This window comes from Pan paniscus, chromosome Y (genome assembly GCF_029289425.2).
Source record: "Pan paniscus chromosome Y, NHGRI_mPanPan1-v2.0_pri, whole genome shotgun sequence".
In the NCBI taxonomy this organism is placed as follows: domain Eukaryota; kingdom Metazoa; phylum Chordata; class Mammalia; order Primates; family Hominidae; genus Pan; species Pan paniscus.
Window position 1 is genome coordinate 16,366,868 of NC_073273.2, and position 25,177 is coordinate 16,392,044.

Here is a 25,177-nt window from a genome sequence, read left to right on the forward strand (position 1 = left end):
GCAGGACAGACAACATCAGCAACAAAACATAATTTTTTACTCTGGATTAGAATACTTTTCATTTTAGCTTCCTTTATTGACAGCACTACACATATATTCTGTATATATTTTAAAAATCATACCAATTATATATGAAATGTGAATGAACTGATACAGATGGAAGGACATTAAATCTAAGCATTGTGGTAGTGCTACAAATAAACACATAGAACAACTGTGATGTACCAGTACTTGAAAGTTGTTGGGTGTGATTTATCAACCTAATCTTCCTCACAAGCCCTGACCCTGACAACTTTATGGTGGAGGTTTTAAGTGGCTAATTAATAGTATCGAACACTGTTGTTTATTTGTTTTTGTTTTTTTTGTTTTTTTTCAGGAAAGAGCTTTGTTTTACAGAGTGCCACTTATAAGTCCCAAAGTAGCAAATGAGAAAGTCAGGAGGGTCACAAATGGAACGCTTGCCATTTCAGAAGTCGAAAAGTGATGGGAGACTCCTGGCATGAACTTTGCGCCCCCGGTTTCCCCCAGATCTTTGCTGTAGCATTTCTGGATCATTTCTGAGATTCTCATGCTCCGTTCTGAGTGACAGCATAAATTTATGACTTGTACTTTTGGACAATTCAGGAGTTAGTTGTGCTGTTATTTTCAAAAATTTGAAAATAAATAAATAAATAAATACATAAACAAATAAACCCTCTATTAGATGCCCAATGAGGCTGTTTATGTGGTGGCTTTAGCACCATGACTACCTTATCTCTTGTCAGCGTAGCCCCGCGAATGCCTCCTAGCACTGCGCTGAGTTATCTTCCATCTCTTCCAGGAGACACGGGGGCACATCAGAGTCCTATCCTTGGCCCCTATATAAAAGCATCCCTGAAACTTCTCTCAGCATTGTCTCTCTGCTTAACAATGCCATACCCTCATTTTACTTTTTCTGTGCCGTAGGTGACCTATGTTGCCACAAACACCACATGGTGAAGTTCTTTTACAGAGATCAAATGACAAGGGGGCAAAACTCCTTTAACTCCATACCTCTGACTCTGAGATTTCAGAAGAGCAGGAAAAACCTATGATCCTTATGTTTTACTATTTTTTTCCTTTCTTTTTGTCTGTTTCACTCTTTTGTCCAGGCTGGAGCACAATGGGGCAATCTCGGTTCACCGCTACCTCTGCTTCCTGGGTTTAAGAGATTCTCCTGTCTCAGTCTCTGGAGTTATCTGGGATTACAGGCATGCACCACAATGGCCAGGTAATTTTGTATTTTCAGTGGAGATGGTGTTTCTCCATGTTGGACAGGCTGGTCTTGGACTCCCGACCTCAGGCGCTCCACCCGCGTAGGCTTGCAATGTGCTGGGATTACAGGCATGAGCCACTGCACCTGGCCTGGGACGTGTGGCAACGTTTCTGACTTCCTAGGGATTCCTAGGCCACCTGAAGTTATTTGGGGTCTTTTATGCATGCACCAAGAGTGGCAAGACAGAATGAAGAAAAGTAATTTTGACTGAGAAAAAATCCTTTTTCAGGAAAACAAGATTTATGAAGAGAAAATGATAAAGGACTTTTGAATATATTTATAGCTTAGATATCCATTTTAATTAAGCTGAGAACTCCTTTTTATTATGGGTAAGGGTGGAGATTAGAATTATGTAAATGTTATGCCAAGTTAAAGGATTGGGTTATATGCAGGAATTTCCCGTGATAATGAGAGGGATTTTTAGAGAAATATCCCAGAAGCTGTTTGATTTGCCACAAATTAGGCACGGAGAAGGGGGAATGAATGTGAGGACTGCCTTTAACCCTAGCCACTTCCTGGAGAGGGAGAGTGGCAGAGAAGGTTTAACCAGTTGGAGTAGTTTTTGAACAGGTAGAGGAGGAGGAGGGGTGAGGTTGATGGTAGAAAGCCTGAATATGGGGAAATCTCTTGTCATTTGCCGTTTCTAGTAATAAAGTTGTTAAGTCTCTGTTGAACTAAAAAATTAAATGCTTTGGCTTTAAGGTCCGCCATAAGCCAAGTTTGGCTATGTTGTGAATACGGCAGTCCAGTGGGGAGGATGCAGGGATGTGAGATTGTTTCGCACCCCTCTGGACTGGTAAGAGGAAGCTGGGTGTGTCTGTTTTGTTCTAGGCATTCCCAGACAAAAGACAGAGACCCAGAATCCTCTTTCCAAAAGGGTATGGTTAAGCTGAGAAGGAACTGGGTGCCAAGATTTCCTCTAGCTCAGCCCCATTAGTCCCATTGGACCTCCCAGGACCTGGACGACAGGCCAGACTTTCTCCAGCACTGGCAGAAAGCCAGGAGAAGGCAGATCTCACCAGTCATCTGAATTAGTATCTGATGTGGGTTGTTCCACCTGGAATTGGCAAAGGGCCTCCCAGACTGTAGCCATTTGAGGAAGAGAGAGAGAGAGAGTGACAGAAAGACAGAGAGAGAGAAGATGAAGGAAGAGGTGGCAAGGGAGGGTTAAGGAGCAGAATACTCATTGCCGGTGGTCAGAAATGGATTCCTGAGACCTGAGTGTTTTGAGAGCCCACCAGAGGGTAGCCTCAGCCTGAGCCTCACAGTCCCTTCAAGTTAATTGTCCTTCTCACACAAATCACTTGAAAAGTGAAGTGAGAGAAAAGATGGGGCATATGGCCAAAGACCTTTAGGGTACAGGAGTTAACTCAAGATGAGCTGCCATTGCCTACTGGTTCCCGGGTTGCAAGACAGCCTCTGCTCCCAACAACAGTCACAGGTTTTGGCACCAAATGTAAGAATTGAAGAAAGAGAAAAGAAACATGAAAGGTGGCTTGATGGTCAAGGACAGGTTTATTTTAAAGAAAACAAACCTGAAAGGGTTTTCTGGACAAGTTAGTTCAAAGGACAGTCTCTTACACACTAAGAGTTTCTAAGGATTTAGGGTGAAACAGTATATCAGAGGCTTGGACTTCTTCTGTGTCTCTTTGTTGTGCTTATCTAGGAGGGACAGTTGTATGTCTGTTCCCATACATCTTCCTGCAGCTGCAGGCATACCCCCTGAGACTGCTACCCTATGTCATCTTTCTCAAGTTCAAAGTTTCACAAATCTGCAGGGTAGGGGCAATATGCTGCATTCTCTTTGCTAAAACATAACAAGAGTCACTTTTGCTACAGCTCCCAACAAGTTTTTCCTCTCCTTCTTAGACCACCTTAGCCTGGACTTATTGTTCATATCACTACAATATTTTTGTCAAAGCCATTCAACCAGTTTCTAGGAAATTCCAAACTGTTCACATTTCCTCTCTTTTTCTGAGCCTTCCAAACTATTCCAGTATCTGCCTGTTACCCAGTTTCAAAGTCACTTCCACATTTTCAGGTATCTTTTCAGCAGCACCCCACTCCTCATAACAATTTACTATATTAGTATGTTTTCATGCTGCTGATAAAAGACCAATGCTCACTGAAAACTTTAATTAATACATGAGTATATATTAAAAAGCCAAAGTTACTCACTTACCATTTTTAATTGCTCTCCAACAGAGCATAACTGAGAAGTCACTATGTAAACTTTCATGATTTTTCTTTGAATATACATTGACACATTCATACAAATGTGCATGAATATATAAATGTGTATTTATAAGCAAAAATTGTATCATAGAATACATATTATTTTAAATGAAAATTTTAAAGTTAATTTTATAAGTATGTTGTTCTTAAATTATTTTAAAATTAAGTTATTAGAAAAGGTAATATATATTATATAATAATTATTGAAATACTCTCTTTCTTTTGCTGCTGAATGGGGAATCAAAGCAAAAACCAAGACCTAGGCATGGTTCAGATGAAACTGTGTTAAATTTTCATTTGAGATTATTTTATATTCTAGCATTTATCCATTTGTCATGTAAGTTGACAAATATGAGATGGGGATGGCGAGATACTGATCCAGTTGGTTTTTGATAATCTGTCATGATAACTTTATTTGATTCTGTAGTAAAGGTTGCCCATACAATAGTGGGAGTGATAATAGCAACAGTGGAATCAATGAGTTGTGCTTCATTAAAATATAATTGTAGTTTTAAATGAGACAGATGTTAATTTTTCTCTTACATACAATTCTAAGCTGATGTGGTTGCTCTAATCCTCAACGTTTTCAGAGACCTATGTTCCCTCTATTTTGTTGTTCTGCTCTCCTTAACAGACAGCATCTTATGGGGCAAGAAGGCTGTTCCAACTCCTATAGTTATGACCACATTCTAGCCAGCCAGATGATTTATAAGGACAATGGAATGATAGCTCCCTCCTTTGGAAGACACAGCCCAGAGGTTGCACAAACCTATTCTGATGTATTGCACCACACAGAAAATTATAACGTGGTTATATCTGACTTCAGGCAAAGCTGGAATATAATGTATTGATCTCTGCAGTTATATGATAAGCCAAAAATTCTGTTGTATATAAAAAAAAAGAATAGACATGGGGGACAAGGGATATCACAGTTACCTAAAAGTTAAGAATAATTTCTAATTCTTATGAAGTGTGTGACTTTATGAAGAAAAGTGGTGTCTAAAAGATTTGCGGATTAAAAATGAGTTGAGGAACCTGAGGCTCAATTGTAAATAATGATTTACACCCCATGCCAGTTCCACCATGCTCAGGCTTTGGTATTTCTGGTTTTATGGAGTTTTTCAGTCTCTCACTTTTAAGGAAAAGACTAGCATATCTGTTTGACTTGTTTTATTCTCTTGAATCAATAACCCATTTAAAGTGTTTGTTGAGCACCAAATTGCCTGCAAACTATTGTATTAGTTTTGTAAGGAAACAAATTAATAAATTAGATAAAAACCCCTCCCTCAAGGAATGTTTGTAAAGCTGATTAACCATGCTAGAAAATAGAAAGTGAATGGTGCTGTGAGAGAGATACAGAGATATAGTAGTATTAAGAAGGTTGAATGGAGAGAGAGGTTGAGTACAGCAGAAGATAATCATTTCTTTCAGAGAAGAGATGGCATAGGAGATGAGGAAGAAATATTTAAAAAGATTCACACAGAAAGATGGAGAGATGTGTATCTCTTGATTAGAGGAGGCAAGAAGAAGAGAAACTGTATGGACGGTATGAGCAAAAAGTGAAAACAGATTTTTTTTTTTTTTTTTGGCCAGGCATGGTGGCTCACACCTATAATCCCAGCACTTTGGGAGCCCAAGGATCAGGTGGATCACCTGAGGTCAGGAATTCGAGGCAAACCTGGCCAAAATAGGGAAACCCCATCTCTACTAAAAATAGAATAATTAGCTGGGCATAATGGCACATGCCTGTAATCCCAGCTACTCAGGAGGCTGAGGCAGGAGAATCACTTGAACCAGGGAGGTAGAGGTTGCAATAAGCTGAGATTGCACCACTGCACTCCTGCATGATAGGATCAAGACTCCAGCTCAAAAAATATATATGTTCACAATGAAATGGGCAATTCATTGACTCTCAGTGCAAAATATCATAGATGAGGTAGAGAACACATTTAGGCATACATTCACATTTTCAGGAACACAGCTAATTTCCCTATTGAAATCCCTGGCAGACAGGGGGAAACAGCATGAAACAAAGAAGCTCTACGTTTTTAGAAATACATATCCAACTAATACACTTAAAAATTGTCTTTGTGGAGTAAAATGTATATTTAATCAATCTAATCAAATACAACCTCAGCTAAATTCTTCCCTAAGACATACACACACCCACTAAGCAAAAGGAGTAAGATGTCTTTTCTCTAGGAATATACAGAAGTTAATTAGCCTCAATAATACTTTATATTTGCCATTAAAAATAATTTTCAATTCACAGTAGCTTCTCATTAGAACATAGAATATTGTGATGCCTTGGACTATTTTATTAAAACATGGTTATATTTCATCCTTATTTCAATGTTTGTCTTCAGGTATATAGCTGATTAATAATGTAAAGTAGTTCATTAAGAAATATATTTGCATATTACTGTGAAAACATAGTGTATTAAATGGACTAAATAAAGCCTATTTTGCTCAGGAAAATATTGCATACTGCAAAAATAATATAAAGTTGAGTTCTTTTATCTATAGTTTTATTGTTAAGTTGTATATATAGATAGGTGACAGATATATAGGTATTAACACACAGATGAATTTTTACAAATTACTGAGGTTACAAATTTAAAACCCATAATTTTTATATCAAAATAATAAAGATTAAAATGTTAGCAATGTTCATCAATTAGTCAAAATTTTGCATCCTTATCTTGGATTCTTGCTTACATTTGTCAATTTTAATCTAGATCAAAACACTTAAATAAATGAAAATAACATTAAATAAATTTGTTTATGCACTGCACTTCTTTTCTGTTGGTATCACATGCAATAGTGGAATGCAAGCTGCAATGGAATTTATGTTACTGTTCGAGTGTTTCCATGCTCAAATTAAAGTTAATAAAATTATATAACAGAAATACTGAAAATGAAGAATGATAATGAATTGAGCACTGATATTAAAAAGACTTAAAATGGCTCAACTTTTTGTAAGCTAATTAGACATATGTTTTAAACACTTTACAGGAAGCCTTACATGTATCTGCATTATACTCAGAGTTATAAATAAATTATAACTTCTTTATTATGTATTCAAGTTACCTGATATTCCTCTTGAGCATCTCGAACCTCAGGATAGGGAAAAATTGTATTAAAAACAACAAGTAAATATATACAATGGTGGTGTATTCACAAAAATTTAAAAATTAAAAACAAGAAATCAAGTAGTCTTAGCTCAGTGCAATAATAAAAATAGTCCCTTAAGAACAATGCTCAAATGCTCAGTTTTCTCATTTCACTTCTCTCTTCCTTTCCTTATCCAAGACAGTGTCTCATGTATGAGATAGACTTTACTAGTAACACAGGCAAATGAGGAGACATTGATTGAGAGTGTGTGGAATCTATAAATAAGTTTAGAAAAATTTTAAATCTTAAAAATATTACTTTTAATCTGTGAACATGTTATATTTCTCCTATTATTAAATATTGTCTAATTTATCTCAATAATAACATGTAGTTTTGGTAAAACATCTTATAATTACATTAAATCTAAGTAATACATAATTTGTATAATATAAATTCCTTATTTTTAGAATTTTATTTTTGAAATTTTCTTTACTGATATAGAGAAATAAAATGGGAGATGGCCTCCATTTTTCATATTGTACTGTAAGTCTTTTGAGTGAAGGACTGACTCCTCAATCCTTATTGTATCCACAACACTAAACAGGATATGTATGCCACATAAAATTTGTTGAACGAAAGAAAGAAAATTTTGTAGGACCCCACATACGTATGCCTCCAGGAAACTCACTTCTGCATTTTGTGTTTGCTCCTTCTTGTGACTTCAGACAGTTAAGTCCTTAGCAATAGCATCCTCTCATCTGAAAATGGATATGATATGGCCCAAATGCATAATGCTAAATTATTTGATCATAAATTGGGAGTCTCCCCTCTCAATACAAAAGACAAGCATTATCTCCAATACTAACTACGTGCAAAAAGTGTAATGAGATTAGATTCAGAGATTATTCAGAAGCCAAAACCACAAATGAGGCAACAATTCTCAAAGTTTAATTTTCTCAATAAAGTCCTTTTTAAAAAATTATTACTATACATTAAGTTCTGTGGTACATGTGCAAAACATGCAAGTTTGTTACATAGGTATACATCTGATGTGGTGGCTTGCTGCACCAATTAACTCATCATCTACATTAGCTATTTTTCCTAATGCTATCCCTCCCTATCCCCTGCCACAGACAGGCCCCCGTGTCAAATATTCCCCTCCGTGTGTTCATGTGTTATCATTGTTCAACTCCCAATTATGAGTGAGAACATGTGGTTTTTGGTTTTCTGTTCTTGTGTTAGTTTGCTGAGAATGATGGTTTCCAGCTTCATCCATGTTCCTGCAAAGGATATAAACTCATCATTGTTATGGCTGCATAGTATTCCATGGGGAATATACACTATATTTTCTTTATACAGTCTAACATCGATGGGCATTTGGATTGGTTCCAAGTCTTTGCTATTGTGAATAGTGCCATAATAAACATACGTGTGCATATGTCTATATAGCAGAATGATTTATAATGCTTTGGGTATATATCCAGCAATGGGATTGCTGGGTCTAATGGTATTTCTAGATCTAGATCCTGAGGAATCACCATACTGTCTTCCACAATGGTTGAACTAATTTACACTCCTACCTACAGAATAAAAGCATTCCTATTTCTCCACATCCTCTCCAGCATCTGTGGTTTCCTGACTTTTTAGGGATTGCCATTCTACCTGGCATGAGATAGTATCTCTTTGTGGTTTTGATTTGCATTACTCTAATGATCAGTGATGATGAGCTTTTCTTCCTATGGTTGTTGGCTGCATAAGTGTCTTCTTTGGAGTAGTGTCTCTTCATATCTTTCATCAACTTTTTGATGAAGTTGTTTGATGTTTTTTCTTGTAAATTTGTTGAAGTTTATTGTAGATCCTGGGTATTAGTCCTTTGTAAGATGGATAGATTACAAAAATTATATCCCATTCTGCAGGTTGCCTGTTCAATCTGATGATAGTTCCTTTTGCTGTGCAGAAGTTGTTTCATTTACTTACATCTCATTTGTCACATTTGGATTTTGTTGCCATTGCTTTTGGTGTTTTAGTAATAAGGTCTTTGTCCATGCCTATCCTGATTGGTATTGCCTAGGTTTTCCTCCAGGGTTTTTATGGGTTTAGGCCTTACGTTTAAGTCTTTAATCCGTCTTGAGTTAATTTTTGTACAAGGTCTAAGGAAGGGATCTAGTTAAAAATTTCTGCCTATGGCTAGCCAGTTTTCCCAACAACATTTATTAAATAGGGAATCCTCTCTGCTTTGCTTTGTGTTGTTAGTTTTGCCTAAGATCAGATGTTGGTAGATGTGCTATTTCTGAGGCCTCTGATCTGTTGCATTGCTATATATAGGGGTGTGTGTGTGTGTATGTGTGTGTATATATATATATATTCACACATACATACATATACATATATATACACACATATATATATATATATACACATATATATACACACACACACACACACACACACACACACACACACATCTGTTTTGGTACCAGTACTATGCTGTTTTGTTACTGAAGCCTTGTAGTATAGTTTGAATTAAGGTACTGCGATGCCTTCTGTTTTGTTCTTTTTGCTTAGGATTGTCATGGCTATGAGGGCTCTTTTTTGGTCCCTTGGAAATTTAAAGTAGTTTTTCTAATTCTGTGAAGAAAGTCAATGATAGCTTGTTGGGGATAGCATTGAATCTATAAATTACTTTGGGCAGTATGGCCATTTTCACAATATTGATTCTTCCTATCCATGAGCATGGAATGTTTTTCCATTTGTATGTGTCCTCTTTTATTTCCTTGAGTGGTGGTTTGTAGTTCTCCTTGAACAGTTCCTTCACATCCCTTGTAAGTTGTATTCATAGTGATTTTATTCTCTTTGTAGCAATTGGGAATGAGAGTTCACTCACTATTTGACTCTCTGTCTATTATTGGTGTATAGGAATGCTTGTGATTTTTGCAGATTGATTTTGTAATCTGAGACTTTGCTGAAGTTGCTTCTCAGCTTAAGGAGATTGCGGGCAGAGATGACGGGGTTTTCTAAATATACAATCATGTTATTTACAGAGAAAATATGACTTCCTCTTTTCATATTAGAATACTATTTATTTCTTCCCCTTGCCTGATTGCCATGCCCTGGTCTTGTGCCAGTTGTCATAGAGAATGCTTCCAGTTTTTGTCTCTTCAGTGTGATATTGGCTGTGGGTTTGTGACAAATAACTCTTATTATTTGGAGATACATTCCATCAAGACCTAGTTTACTGAGTTTTTAGCAGAAAGGGGCATTGAATCTATTGATATAATCATGTGGTTTTTGTCATTGCTTCCGTTTATCTGATGAATTATGTTTATTCATTTGCCTATGTTGAACCAGCCTTGCATCTCAGGGATTAAGCTGACTTGATTGTGGTGGAAAAGCTTTTTGATGTGCTGATGGATTTGTTTTTCCAGGATTTTATTGAGGATGTTTGCATTGATATTCATCAGGAATACTGGCCTGAAATTTTCTTTTTTGTTGTGTCTCTGTCAGATTTTTGTATCAGGGTGATGCTGCCCTCATAAAAGAAATTAGGGAGGAGTCCATTCCCTCTTTTTCTATTGTTTGGATTTTTTTTTTTTTTTTTTGAGGTGGAGTTTCACTCTGCCACCCAGTCTGGACTGCAATGGCATGATTTCAGCTCACTACAACCACCACCCCCCAGGTTCAAGTGATTTTCCTCCCTCAGCCTCCAGAGTAACTGGAAATCCAGGTGCATGCCACCACATTGAACTAATTTTTGTATTTTTGGTAGAGATGGGGTTTCACCATGTTGGCCAGGAGGGTCTGGAAATCCTGACCTCAGGTGATCCACCCTTGTCGGCCTCCCAAAGTTCTGGGATTACAGGCATGAGCCACTGTGCCAGGCTGGTACTTTTTTTTCAACTGAAAGAAAGAAACGTACTGTTATACTTTATTCCTGTGAGAAAGTCCAACACAAGGAGGAACCGATAACATCCAAATTTCCAATTGATTTTAATAAACATACTCACATCATCTAAGAAATAGACAGCGTAAACAAATTTGTCATGGGCATTAAAGTGAGACAGTTTCTATGTGCTAATTCACATCAAAGATTTGGCCTCACTGGCCTCGCTGCTTGGAATGAAGTATCTGTCAACCACCAAATGTCAGGCTACATGAGTTTGAAGGAGAGAAGCGGAAGAACAGATTGGGAAAGAGAGATTCCTTCTGCTTATGTTGTCACATTTCACAGCATCCATGCACGGTTTTCATTAACTATCAGTGTCTTTGCTTTAATATTCAGCCCAGTCCTGCCATCTGGAAAGTTCAATACACTTCTGCTAATTAAAAACTCAGTGGTTTTAATTTTAAGTACATTTTTGTATTTAAAGATGACTTCCTATATTTTTGTTTGATGAAATAGTGAGTCATTGTTACACTTATTTTTACTCTTCTGGATTTCTACATCAAATTAGTATGCAACAGTCAGCTTGCTTTCTAAGACATCTTTCAACATTTCATTAGATAAAATATTTTTCAGACAGAATAATTTGTGTGTTTCTTAATGACATGTTACTTGACTTAAGATTTGGGATAATATCACCATTTATGATTTTGTGTATTGCATTTTCTTTGAAAATTTCTAAGCTGAAGAAATTTGAATTTGCCAAGACTTCATTTGATTAACAAATATGAAAGATATATGGCAGGCATTTCTGAAGTCAAACAGAGTGCTTAATGCTTTCCAGGATTTAGATATTTAATAAAATGCTATCCAAATAACATAAATTATACTTTAGATGTACATCTTACATGAGTGTCCGGCAAAGCCCATACTCATTACTAAAATTGCAATCTAAAAATTTTAAGTAGGTGCCTCTCATTATATTTCATAATATGATACTGTATAAGCCAAATGATTACTTAGATTTTAATAAGAGCATTGCCAGTGGAGAAAGATAGTGAAATACTGCTTTAAAACTCAACATTAGTATTTTCTTAGCATTACACATAGGACACAAACAGAGAGGAGCTACTGTCTCTGCTGACAGCCTCAGAGGTCTGCAGAGACCTCCGAATGACTTTGCCTTGGAGAAGAGCTACCCTCTCCAGGGCCTCCTCTCTGCTAAGAGCTGAACACTCGACTGGACAACCTGCCTACAGAAAGGAGCAAACCATTCCTCTGAGCTGTACAAACACTAAATAAAATGTTTCTTCTTGTTCACCATTCACTTGTCTGCATACCTCATTCTACCTCATTCTTCCTGACACAGGACAAGATCTTAGGCAAAGGCATAGCAGTCACAGACATTTCTGGCTAGAAAAAAATCCACACCCTATAGATCAGTAACAATGAAACAAAATTTCAAGTTCTCAAAAAAAAAAATGAAGTTAATGTAATAGATAAATACATTCATTAGCTTACAGAATAAAAACTAATAGTAGCAACCATTGGTGATGAAATTGTAGGTACTAGAAGAAATGTGAATACTACAAGGTTTTTGGAAAGTAATTTGGTATTTAAAGTTATAATTTTATTTAATATTACATAAATTTAGTATTTAAATAATTTCAAGACATAGTACTACACACTTGGCCCAGTTTTCATATTTTGTCCCACTGATTAAATACAAATAAAATTACCAGGATTAAAAGATAAATATACCACCATGTTTATTACAGCATTGTTAGTAATAGAAAAAATTTGGAATGATAGAATTTTCCTCAATTTTAATCAGAAAGATTAAATGGTACACCCATTGAAACCTTGGTATAAATATAATATTGATTATTATGTTGCTATTAATGCAAATAAGGTTGATATATGTGTTGCTTTGGAAGAAAAATCTAAAATATGTATTTTAGCAAAGGCAAATTATAGAATGTGCATGTATTGTGTGTGTACATGGATGTGTGTATAGCAGTTTCAGTTTTATAAATGTGAACATAATCTTTGCATCTGTTTTACATGGAAAATTAACTTCATGAAAATTATTGTCAAATTGCTATTACTGCTTATATTTGAAATTGGAAGAAGAAAAGTATTAATTTATCTTCCACACATCTTCTTATTTTCAAATGTTACTATGATTAATTTTTTGTAAGAGCATTGAAAAACCAGCAAGTACTTCTAGTTTTTAATTTTACAGTCAAATGTAATTTGGTTATTTGGTTGGTATGCTTACAACAATATTGTGAGTATTAATATATGATTTTACTTATAAGTAATTGAGTTTCATAAAAACAAGTGTATTTGTGGTTCCAAGTTCTTTTTTTTTTTTTTTTTTTTTTGAGATGGAGTCTTACTCTACCACCCAGGCTGGAGTGCAGTGGCACAACCTCGGCTGACTGCATCCTGCACCTCTTGGGTTCAAGTAATTCTCTGCCTCAGCCTTCCGAATAGCTGGGATTACAGGCACCCACCACCACTCCCAGCTAATTTTTGTATTTTTAGTACAGACAGGGTTTCACCGTCTTGGCCAGGCTGGTCTTGAACTCCTGACCTTGTGATCCACCCACCTCAGCCTCCCAAAGTGCTGGGATTACAGGCGTCAGCCACCACGCCCAACCCCAAGTTCTTGTACTTTCCAATTTATTTCATTATTTCTTGGCTGTGTGTATGTAAATGTGTGTGTGTGTGTGTTGAATTTTTTATACGAACACATTTGAGTAACAAATTGGATATACATTAATTCAGTTCTTGTTTTTTGATGTGCAGACGAAGGAATTGAGTAAAAGTCTCAGAGAATTACAAAAGTGAGAGAAATCATATTGGTTTCACAACTTTATTTATTTATTTATTTTTGGTATAGAAATCCTGGGACCAAGTAGGGATGATTTTTCAACTTGTGGAGAACAGAAGCTTTGCCTTCAGGCAGTCCCAGCATCAACTTCCAACTAAGTCTTTTATTAACAGCAGCATTCACTGCTAAATACCTGTAAGCCACTATCAACCACTCAAGACAAAACAGCAAAGGTTTATCCTCAATTTCTTTCTCCCTGAAAACTTTACATCAAATCCATAATTAAGTCCTGCTAAACTTAGTTTCAGAATATCCCCCAGACTATACTCTGCTCTAAATATCCACTGTAAATCCAAGCCACCATTATATTTTACTGCACCTACTGCAATAGCTTTCCTAAAATTTAACACCTTCTCACTCTTGCCTTCTTGAATTTATTATCTGTAATACTCTCTTTTTTAAAAATATAAATTATATTAAGTCACTCTTCTTAAGGGATGTTTGTGGAGGATATGTCTCAGAAAGTAACTGCTTGCTTTACCAGCATCCACAAGGCCCTCACAATGTGCCTCCTCTCCAATGCTCTAACCTCACATCTCAGGCCCACCCCTTTTTCCAGAGTCAGTAATATTTTATTCAAGTTGCCCATGTTTTCAAGTTCTATCTTTGTTCAGAGCTTTTCCCCTTTGCTTTTTTCCCACACTGTTCTTTTAGTCTTCTCAGAGCTGAGACTTTCTTTTTCTTTAGGTCTTAGATTACACTTTATTTTCTCACAGTTATGGATGTCAGAAGTCTGAAATGGGGTCAGTAAACTATAACCAAAGTGTAGGCAAGGCTGCATTTCTTCTAGAGTCTCTACCAGAGAATCCATTCCCTTTATTTTTTCTAGCATCTAGAAGCCATACTGCCTACCACATTCTTGAACACTGACTTTATTTTCTTATCCAAGTCTTGCTAAAAATTTTTTAAATTTCTCAGATATTGAATTATTTCTGCTAATTCAACCTTTTTATCTTTTCTTTTAAGTCCTTGAACACACCATTTTAATGTCCTTGTGTGTAAATTCCAATATCTTGGTCATGGAGGAGTCTGACTTCTTATTTATCTCTCCTATGTCAATATGCTCCCGTTTCTTTGTATACATAATAACATTTTTCTGTCAACTGCAGTTGCGTGTTTAAAGAATGGATTCATTTTCTTTCTCTGAAAAAGGTTGGTATTTGTTCTAGCAGAAATTGTTGGCTAGTCATACTGATGTTGTAGAACATTTGTCTTATACTTTATTTGGATGAGACTGTTTGTATCTTATCCTTATTCTCATTGTGAATTCTTTATTCCTGGCATATAGATTTTCTTCCTAAAGTGTATCCTTTCTGCAATTTCAATAGGAAGCCAAAGGTTTTTGTCTACTCTGTCTAACTTAGAGAGACTCAAACTCAACTACCCTGCATTGAACTACCAGTAGTTTGAGTTTCTTAACTGAGGTATGGCTCCTCACAAGAGGGCATTAGCTGCAGGTGCCTGCCCACGGACCCTGACCCAAACGACAGATGAATAAAATCTACACTGATACAAAGATACTCTGTTTTGCCAGTGCTGCTGTGTCCGACCACCTGCACACAAAGAGAGGTTTGTCACTGTAACCAGCCCTGAGCAGCTGGCACCCCAGGCATTGATTTAGTATACAACTACCAACAGAAGCTTTGAGTAAATACTCTTGAAGATAATGAACATGGTTAAGACAGTAGTTCTATGAATAATTAAACCTCAGGTATACTGGTCTAAAGTAAATACCATTAGGGGGCAATATCCTTGGTCGACCTCCTTCTGAGAGGGCCATTTTGCTCAAAAGCTAGTTAATGGAGGTAGGATAAACAGACTTAACTGGGGACGCCTCTATTGTCCCTCTTATTTACCCTGTGACCTAATGTTCTAAGGTAAGAACCAGCTGCCTTCAGCCTGTTCAATTGTTACAAGCTATGTGACATTTTGGCCTTCCAAAAGGTTTGTGACTTTTCCCTAGAACTTTCCCTAATATTTCCCTTTACTATTTCTGCCACCATCCTGAGTGAATCCCAACATTTCCTCTTTTTTTTTTTTCTTTATTAGGGTTTTTTGATTGCAGAGCACAGATATGTGCAGCCACAGGATTTTCAAATGAGGCAGTCACTGCTCTTATTTAGACTTTGCATCCTAGGATTAGCAAATAACATAAGACAAACATGAGCATAATTAGCAAAATTTTTTTCCAGTCAAAGAGTGTCCCCCAGGAGTTAGGGTCCAACTAGGAGAGATGATCTTGTACACCCTTCCACATGGCTGTTGGGTGTGCAGATCTGTGGTGTGAACAGATTCTAAAATTTTAGTTTTAAGTTGCTTCATGTCTGCAGTTAAACTGTTATAAAAGATTCCCCAGAGGTGTTGTTTCACCTCACCCTAGCTATACATTAATTGGTTCCATGGTAGAGAAGTGACACAGGTATGTTTATGTTCCCAGTCACAGTTTCACTGTTGACAGAATGCTAGTGAATGTAGTTGCTTTCTCGCATATTTTTCTCTTACTGTAAGAGAAGTTCATTCATACATTGTTGGCCAGATTATCTTCAAAAGCAGCTGTTTGTACTGATTCAGTAATAGAAGCAACAGCAATACTAGCCGTTGCCAGAACGACTACGGCTGAGACTATAAAGGCCATAAGTGTAAATGTGAATCTTTTGTGTCTGACCTGGGACAGGGCACATTCTAATGTGGCAAAGGCAGAAGAACCTTGCCAATCACTTGTCAAATTGACTGGTAGAAACGCCTCAGATTGTCTACTTAATACCATGACACTAGAAGTTTTTAGTTTAGATATATTGTGACAAGTGATACGTGAGGCAAACCGAGCATGTCCCTGCACCCAGGTCACAAATGTGGAGTTTCTGGGTGTAATGGAAATGTTAGTTCCCATAAGGAAAACATATGGATGGGTAGTGCAAACCAGGTACTGATCAGTGTGACTATCAATAAAGACTATAGTATAGTTGCAACTGGAATTTTTATATCTCCCATGGCAGGTGTTAAGGGAGGTGCTAAGATGTCCCAGACACCATAAGGTGCCTTGGATTGGCATGGACTTTACTTGGGATCTAGGGATATCCCATCCCCATATTGGCCCAAATTATAGGGGAATGAGAAGTGGCTATGAAACAGTGATTAATGCTACGATGGACAAAGACATTTGTAAGACTGCCCTGCAGTTGGCTGTAGGGACTCCAGTTTAAAATGTTTTAATTGCCCAACTGGAGGCTACAGCCTTGTTTCCCACGACAGACTTCCCAGCTAAAGTGAAATCCATTACTGTCTCAGCTCTGTTCTTTAGGACAGGAAGGAATACTTGGGAAAGCAGCATGGATTGCATTGCCCGGTTAGAGGCTACCTGCAGCTAAAAATGTTAATGCATTTTCTTTGCCATGATGTAGCCATACTTGCCTTTGGCCAGGTACACTGTAAGGATTAGAGCCTTTATAACTTGCACACAGTGGGAGGATAGTGGAGTGATATGTAGTGTTATCTGGCACCTTAGTCCAATGTGTGCCATTATTGAGGGACCCTGCTGGGGGTAATTTTATCCCTCCTTGCCAAGCAGTCACATTATTGTAGACTGGGAAGGCAGTGTCTGCCCAGGTGACAGGGTGAAAGAAAAGTGGTCCTAAGATATGAGCCCAGTAGAGTATAGCAGGTACAGGTTACAGACAAAGCAAGAATATAAAAAGGATCAATACCCTATGTGAGTTGCAATGTACAAGAGAAAGCACATCAAGAAACAAATTATCTGGAGTAAATGTTGTCTGTGTCCAGAGCTGGATTTGTTCAGCCTCCTGAGTTGTCTACTTCAGCGTCCCCTATCTAATGTCCAGGGCTGTGTTGTCTGTGGAAGCCGCATCCTCTGGAACTGTGAGTCTTGCTGGGTTAACTCTCAATTCTGGTACTGGGTTGGCTCCTAGCTACACTGTGGTATGGTTTGATGCCTCATGCTGGAATCCAAGGAGGACCTAAGGGAATGTAAACACAAGCATACCATCTCCCCAGTGTTAATAATTCACTAGGACTGCAGTATTCATGACTATTTACATCTTTCTGTAAAACTGTAGGTTTTATGACTTGAGAGTTTTTAGCAAAGTGCTTTTCTATAGCTGATTGAAATTTGACATCCAAATTTTAAACATTGAGGGTAAATAAGGCTTCTGCCAGTAGTGTTGCAGGGTCCTTACCTATATTCCCCTTTTTATTTTCTTTGTGGATATTTTTAAGGGTGAAGTGTGTTTGTTGTACTATTGCCTGTCCTTGGGGGTTTTATGGGATGCCTGTGGAATGTTGGATATTCCACATCTCAAAGTTTTTGAAATTGTGAGCTGGTATAAGCTGGACCATTATCAGTCTTAATTTTTGTGGGTCACCCCATTAATGCGAAAGTAAAAAGAAGGTGTTGAATGACATATTGAGTAGGCTCTCCAGCCAAAGCATGCACACTAATTAAATGAGTTTCCCATCTTTGTTTCCCATATCTTAGATTCTCCTCAGGGATGTCGGTGACATCTGTTTGCCACAACTGATTAAGTTCAGTCCTCCAGGGTTCACATATCTAGAAGGAGGTGATGTGCCTGTGAGCTGGCAATCTAGGCATTATAGGATAATTTGTTTAGCCAGTCTCTGGACTTGAAATTGTTTGATAAGTTTCTCCAATTTTGGTGGAAAAATTGATGCGGTTGGGTGGCTTGGTCTAGCAGTGATGTCATAACCTGAAGGTGTGCTTGTTCATTGCCATAAGCCAATGGGCCAGGGAGTGGGCTGTGGGCTCGAATGTGTGTAATAAAAGTAGGATGTTTATGTTGGTCTAGCAATTGCTGAAGTCAGAGAAAAAGAGTAAACAGGGCTGGCTCCAGAGTGGACTTAATCAGTGCTGTATCAAACTTATGTAATAAATGAAGAGAGTATGCAGAATCATAACTATATTTATGGGCTGAGTGGAAAAATTTCTAAGGCAAAAACCAGAGCCCCAATCACAGCTCTCTGAGTGCTAGTAAACCCAGTTTGAGTGATTGAATTCTGGGGTCTCCAGGCTGATGCCTTTCTCTGTTTAGCAGACCCATCTGTAAACAGTGTTAAAGGATTACACATAGGGGAGTAAATTATTTTTATAGGCAATATTATCAGAGTGTGAGGTAAGAAATGAAGGAGTTCATCAGAAGAGAGGATGTGCTCTATCTGCCCCATGTAATCAGAGAAAGCTATTTACAGGTCTATTGACAAGTGTAATACTGCTTCAAATTGCTTTTTATTTAAAGGGATCCTGATGACATCAGGGTCATAACTTAGTAACTGATTGCAACGTTTGCAAACTGAATAGATAACTCTAGTAATTAACTGAATATAGGGGGACAGTATTTTAGTCTCAGTATGTGAGCAAAAAAACCATTGTGGGAAACGTAGCCTAGGGGTCATTTGTCCCAGTAACCCTGTAAGGGAGTGTTTGTTGGGAACGATATACAAATGAATTGAATACCATGGATCAATGCGATCTAGCTGCCTCTGAGAGATGGCTTGCTCAATTTCCTCAATTTCTCTTTTTGCTGCAGGGATTAAATATCTGGGAGAATCAGCAGCTGGACTGACCTTTAAGACAGAAAACAGGTTATGCAGTTTATTATTAGGAATTCCCAAAATGGAATGGAGCCAGGTAATATCACCCAGTAATTTCTGATAATCATTTAAGGTATATAAGTTGCTAGTACTTAGTTTAACATTTTGAGGTCTTACTGACTGGGAGGTTAACAGATATCCAAGGTATTTCCAAGGAGAGGACATTGGACACTTGTAGTTTTCCAGGTGCAATGACTAAACTTCTCAGCTGTGTATTCTTTAGGACGGAGGCAAACAAATTAAAAAGTATTGATCTATTGGGGCTGCTAGTAGAATATCATCCATAGGATGAATAATTTTACAATCAGGAAATTCTTTTCTGCTAGGGAGCAAAGCTTGATTTCCATGATACTGACATATGGCAGGACTATTTAGCATTCCTTGAGGAAGCACTTTCCAATGAAATCGACAAGTTGACTTTTCATTATTGATAGTCGGTATTGTAAACACAAATGATTCCCTCTCCTATTCTGCTGGAGGAATGGTATAGAAGAAATCTTTTAAGTCAATAACAATTATAGGCCAATCTTGAGGAATCACCATGGGGGAGGGGAGGCCTTTTGAAGCTGTCCCCATGGGCTGTAAATTAGCATTAATATCATGTAAGTCATTTAAAAAGCCTCCGTTTCCAAGACTTTTTGGGAATGACAAAAATAGGCAAATTCCAGGGAGTGGTAGTATGTTCAGCCTTTAACTTTTCTCAACTAACTCATGAGTTCTCTGTAATTTCTCTCCCATCAGAGGCCACTGCCCTGCCCAGACCAGATGTTGAGAGAGCCAAGTCAGACGTGGGGGAGGAATAACAAGAGTTATCAAAACCAGGGACTGGTTTCATGGAAGACAATTTTTCCACAGATAATGGGTGGGAAGGTGATGGTTTCAGGATGATTCAAGCACATTACATTTATTGTGTACTGTTATTTCTATTATTACAACATTGTAATATATAATTAAATAATTATATAACTCACCATAATGTAGAATCCGTGGGAGGCCTGAACTTGTTTTCCATCCCGGGGTGATGGCAGACAGTGACAGATCATCAGGCATTAGGTAATCATAAGAGTGTACAATCTAGATCCCTCGCATAGACAGTTCACCACGGGGTATGATAATCTAATGTCACTTCTGATCTGACAGGAGGTGGGGCTAAGGCAGTAATGCAAGCAATGAGGAGTGGCTGTAAATACGGATGAAGCTTTGCTGGCCTGCCAGCCACTCACCTCTTGCTGTGCAGCCAGTTCCTAACAGATCATGCATGCACTGGTACCTGAATGAGTGTTTAGAATCATCAACGTCTTTAAAGTGGTTAGCATATCCAGAACAAACAGTGTGTCCAGGTAAGAAGGGGCTACCTATGGGGAGTGATTAGTCACTCCTGTAGGTCAGTCTATTAAGGCTGATTGACATATCTTACAGTTTTTATCAAGACAGTGCTTGGTGAATAAATATGCAATAATTTAAAAAAATGTGCATATATTCAAAATTAGTGTTTCCCCAATGTTTCAGCTGGGTTTCTTTTCATTTGGTCATATTGTTTCTTCATGGAGTAGTCATAAGAATACTTAGTTGAATACTCAGTTGAACCTTAGATGAAAAATGCGTCACTGTTTACATAGCAAAAATAACTGAAGTAAATTGTTTAGTGTCTCCTGGCTCTGCTAAAGTCACTAGACTAATTGCAGCTTAAAAGTTTATCATAGATAGGACATATTTGAATCTATGCAGATTTATGAACTATGAAAATGACTGCCATATTAATAACAACAGTAATATAAAACAGTTTATGGGCACTCAGTGGAAATCAAATGTCAAAGGTAGACTCAGAGATTAAGTCATTTAGAAAAGAAAATAAATTCATTTGCAGAAAATTATTAATTGGAGTACAGGTTTTAACAGAACTTGCTCTAAAATTAAAAAAATTAAAAATGACTAGATAATTTATCAAATTTGTAATGTTCATGACGGACAATTACTAACTTCTTTGAATTATTGTCAAATTAGATGATATTCTCACATTTCTATGTATCAACATTTCAAAGGCCAAGACAAAGTTTTTTTTTTTTTTCTTTTAGGGAGTCATAACTTACAGAAAAGCTCAAGGTTTGATTTAATTTTTGGACTAGAATTAGACAGAATGAGTCTGTTTTTCTTGTTGTTGTTGTTGTCACTGTGGTTTACCTTAAGGAAAATGAAGCATTTAAAAATGTTTTCTTTGGGTGGAATATGATGTAAACCCTCATTCCTTTAATGGAGCAGGGCAAGGTGATACAGTATTTCCTTATAGACACTGTGCGAGGCACTCTATTCACTTATCTCTAACAACAAGCCCATGATGATCACAGGGCACTGCTTACTCACTGAATTTTACACTTACACTAGAGGTGGAGTTAAACCTGCATTGGTAATACATTAGGCTTAGTAAATAATTTAGTGAGCCCCTTGAGAATGATCTAAGATATGAGCACCTAATTGTACCAAATGTATGGTCAATATTATTTCCTGTTAGAGACTCATGATGAGATTACAGAGAAATTAGAAACTAATTAAACATATAGAACCAAAATTTTCATTCCCTAGTTCAAACTCACCAGTAAATTTAGCTTTAAGATGCAGCAATAATTTATTGTTTTTGAAGAATCTCTTTACCTGTTTCTCTCTCTCTTTTTCTGTTTCCCTTTGTCTTTCTTTCTTTCCAGCTCTCTGTTTCTCTATTTGCTTCTCTCTATATGTTTCTCTCTCTCTGTTTCTCTCTGTGTGTTTCTCTCTCTTTCTCTCTCTCTCTGTCTCTCTTTCCTGCTTCATATTATATGCTAGCAAAAGGATGAGACAAAGATAGATATTCTCTAAAGACAGATATTGCCTGTTTGAAAAGCTAAGGACAGCCCAACCAAAAAATAAAGAAACTAACACTGATTTTTTTAAAAAGCCATACATAGCATTAGTGATGAGGACATCTTGTTTTTGTTATTACTGCTGTTTGATTCAAGAAACTGAAAACTAGGACAAGATTTATTCCCACGTATACAGGTAAGAGCAGTTCAGCCACAATAAAGGGATGTCTCACTGATTGGAGTGAAAAATGCAGGACCCAATTTACATGGTAATATAGTATTTTAAGATAAAAAAGCTGAAGTTTTAAGCATTCCAATTCACAATGTGAATTGTGTCTTTTTTATATAAAATGAGATAATGTGAGTAAGACATTTCTGTTTTGTTATTGCTATTGAGGTTATCATCCCTGTTCTTGTTAATGTTACTTACTTTTAATTTTCTATATTAATTGTTATTGCTACTGAGGTTATCATCACTGTTCTTGTTAATATTACTTACTTTTAATTTTCCTGTATAGGCCTTAGTCTAACACTTTCTGTACCAAAAGCTTGTTTGGCAAAACTATTTTTTTTTTAGGTGAAGAGTATAAAAGTTAGTGTCTCAATATTGCTGAATAATTACCCTTACCAAAACTTGGCAGCATTTTATAGTAAACATGTATTTTTGTCTTTGTAACTGCAAAAAAAAAAAAAGAAGGATTTTTTACTCTTCTAAGCTTACTTGGAATTGGTTTTGTTGCAGTCGATTCTAATGTGTTCTCTTTAAACCTACAGCTAAGTTATTTTCTTCTCGTAAAGAAAAGCAAGAAGGCAAGAGGGTAAGTTCAATTGCCAAACACATTTCAAGACCTTCCTTGTTTTTCATGTCTGGGCATCCCATTGGCCCCTAACAGGAAGCAAAGGAATGGGAAAGCAAAATTCTGCCATGGAAAGTATGAATATGTGCTAAGCAACAGGACTATTAATTTTAAATAATAAGCCGTTAGGTGGTTTTTATTCTGTGAACCATTAGATTGCAAGTGACTTGTACACGTTACCTTTCTACTAGAAATCCATACCCAGAAAGCTTTATCCCTTGCTCCTGATTTTAGAGGTGTTCAGTTGTCAGATTTTTTCCTCATTTCCACTGGCGGTATTCCTCCACTCTTCTAACCGTCCTCCTACTCATTTTAGAGTCAAAGTGCATTATGTCTTGCCTGTCAGAGTTTATTAATGTTGGATCCTGAAATTATAAAGATTGTTATGTATCTTTCCAATTCTTGTGTCATTATTATTGTGGTAAAATGTATACCTTTTTGAAAATAACTAATTTGAAATAATTTTGTAACATAATCCATTTTACAATATGAAATCTCCTCTGTCAAACACACACACACACACTTAAATATTCTCCATGGCAAATTTATTATAATTCAAATAAACATGAAATATTCAATATTTAAATATTAAATATTGAATTAAATTTAATATAATATAAATAGGTATATATTATATAATGAAGAGATTATTTTTTGTTAAATACAAGGTAAGTTGATATGTTAAGTTTTTTTCTTTTTGTCATAAAATTGCCAAACACATGTGCCAAAGTATGAATAGACAGTGTCACACATATGAGATTCCATCTGACAAATTTTGACATTAATTCATATTTTGATCCAAAAATTTCATCCTATTTTAATAAAGAAACATATTTGAACTTTTTCTGTTCTGCACCTTTTTAAGTGTCCTTTTGATAATGACCTTAAAAATTAAACTTTTATATTTAATATTATTGCGGTATAGACTCATTTTTATAAATAGATGTCCTGTCCTTTAAATGATGATGTATGTATGATACATAGACAAGAGGATATCCTGGAGCTTTTATATTTTATTATATATATATATTTTTGAGACACAGTCTCACTGGGTCACCCAGGCAGCAGTGCAATGACATGATCCCACCTCACTGCAATCTCCAACTTTGGGTTCAAGTGATTTTTCTGTCTCAGCCTCCTGAGCAGTTGGACCAAAGGCATTCACTGCCATGCCCAGCTAATTTTTGTATTTGTAGTAGAGATGGGGTTTTGCCATATTACCCAGGCTGCTCTCGGACTCCTGACCTCAAGTGATTCACCGGACTCAGCCTCACAAAATGCTGGGAATACAGACATGAGCCATCACACCTGGCGTTTTGCTAATTTTGTTTCGATCTCATGCATAGTTGCTTGTAGTGAAAGAGCCAGGAATTAATCAACACATCATAGATACAGACAACTAAATTTCCGAAAGGAATATATTTCCCAGATCAAGTAAGTTTCCACGGAAAATTATTAACAAAGACCTCATTCAAGAGGATTGCAGAAAGTGAACTATGCTCAGCGGGATTACTGTCATAATGTGGTATAAAGACAGTGAATAAGATTATATGATTAATGTTTTTGTTGCAGTTGCAGGTCAGCATTCATTGCTTATACCACGTACAGTGCCCCATTCAAACTCGAATGGCAGTGAGGCAGTCAGGATTTGGAGGAAGGCCCAGCAAGAACAATCAGGGCACAAGGACAGAATCCTGAATTTGTCCATGGTGCTTTATGATCTTTCACAAGGTAACTGCAAAATGGTCAGTGTAGACAGCATATCTTCTGTCATAAATTATACATTTGAACCAACATTATTACCTTAAATATATCTGTTCTTACTCTAAATAGTTAAATCCACTGTATTCAAGATTTAAAGTTGAATCCAAAACTGTTTAATGTTACAAAGAAATATGAAGTTACCTTAAGTTAAAATTGTTTAGTGAATATTGAAATAACAATGGCCGTCAACAGTGGCTCACACCTGTAATCTCAGCACTTTGGGAGGCCAAGTGGGGAGGATCACAAGGTCAGGAGATCAAGGCCATCCTGGCTATGGTGAAACCCCATCTCTACTAAAAATACAAAAAAATCCTGGTGTGGTGGCGGACGCCTGTAGTCCCAGCTACTAGGGAGGCTGAGACAGACAATGGCCTGAACCTGGGAGGCGGAGCTTGCAGTGAGCCAAGATCACGCCACTGCCCTGTAGCCTGGGCAGAGAGCATGAGACTCTGTTTCAAAAAAACAAAAAAACAAAAAAAAAAAGGAAAGAAAAAACAAATAACTACAAACACCTCCCAACATTATACTTCATGTTGACATAAATAATGTTATGTCAGGAGTATATTTTAATATGTGCTTCAATAATGATCTCTCTCCATTGGAAGTCTCCATTAGAAGGAATCATTGAGTTTCAATCACACAAATATTACCACAGACGGACTTACATTTGCTTTGAAA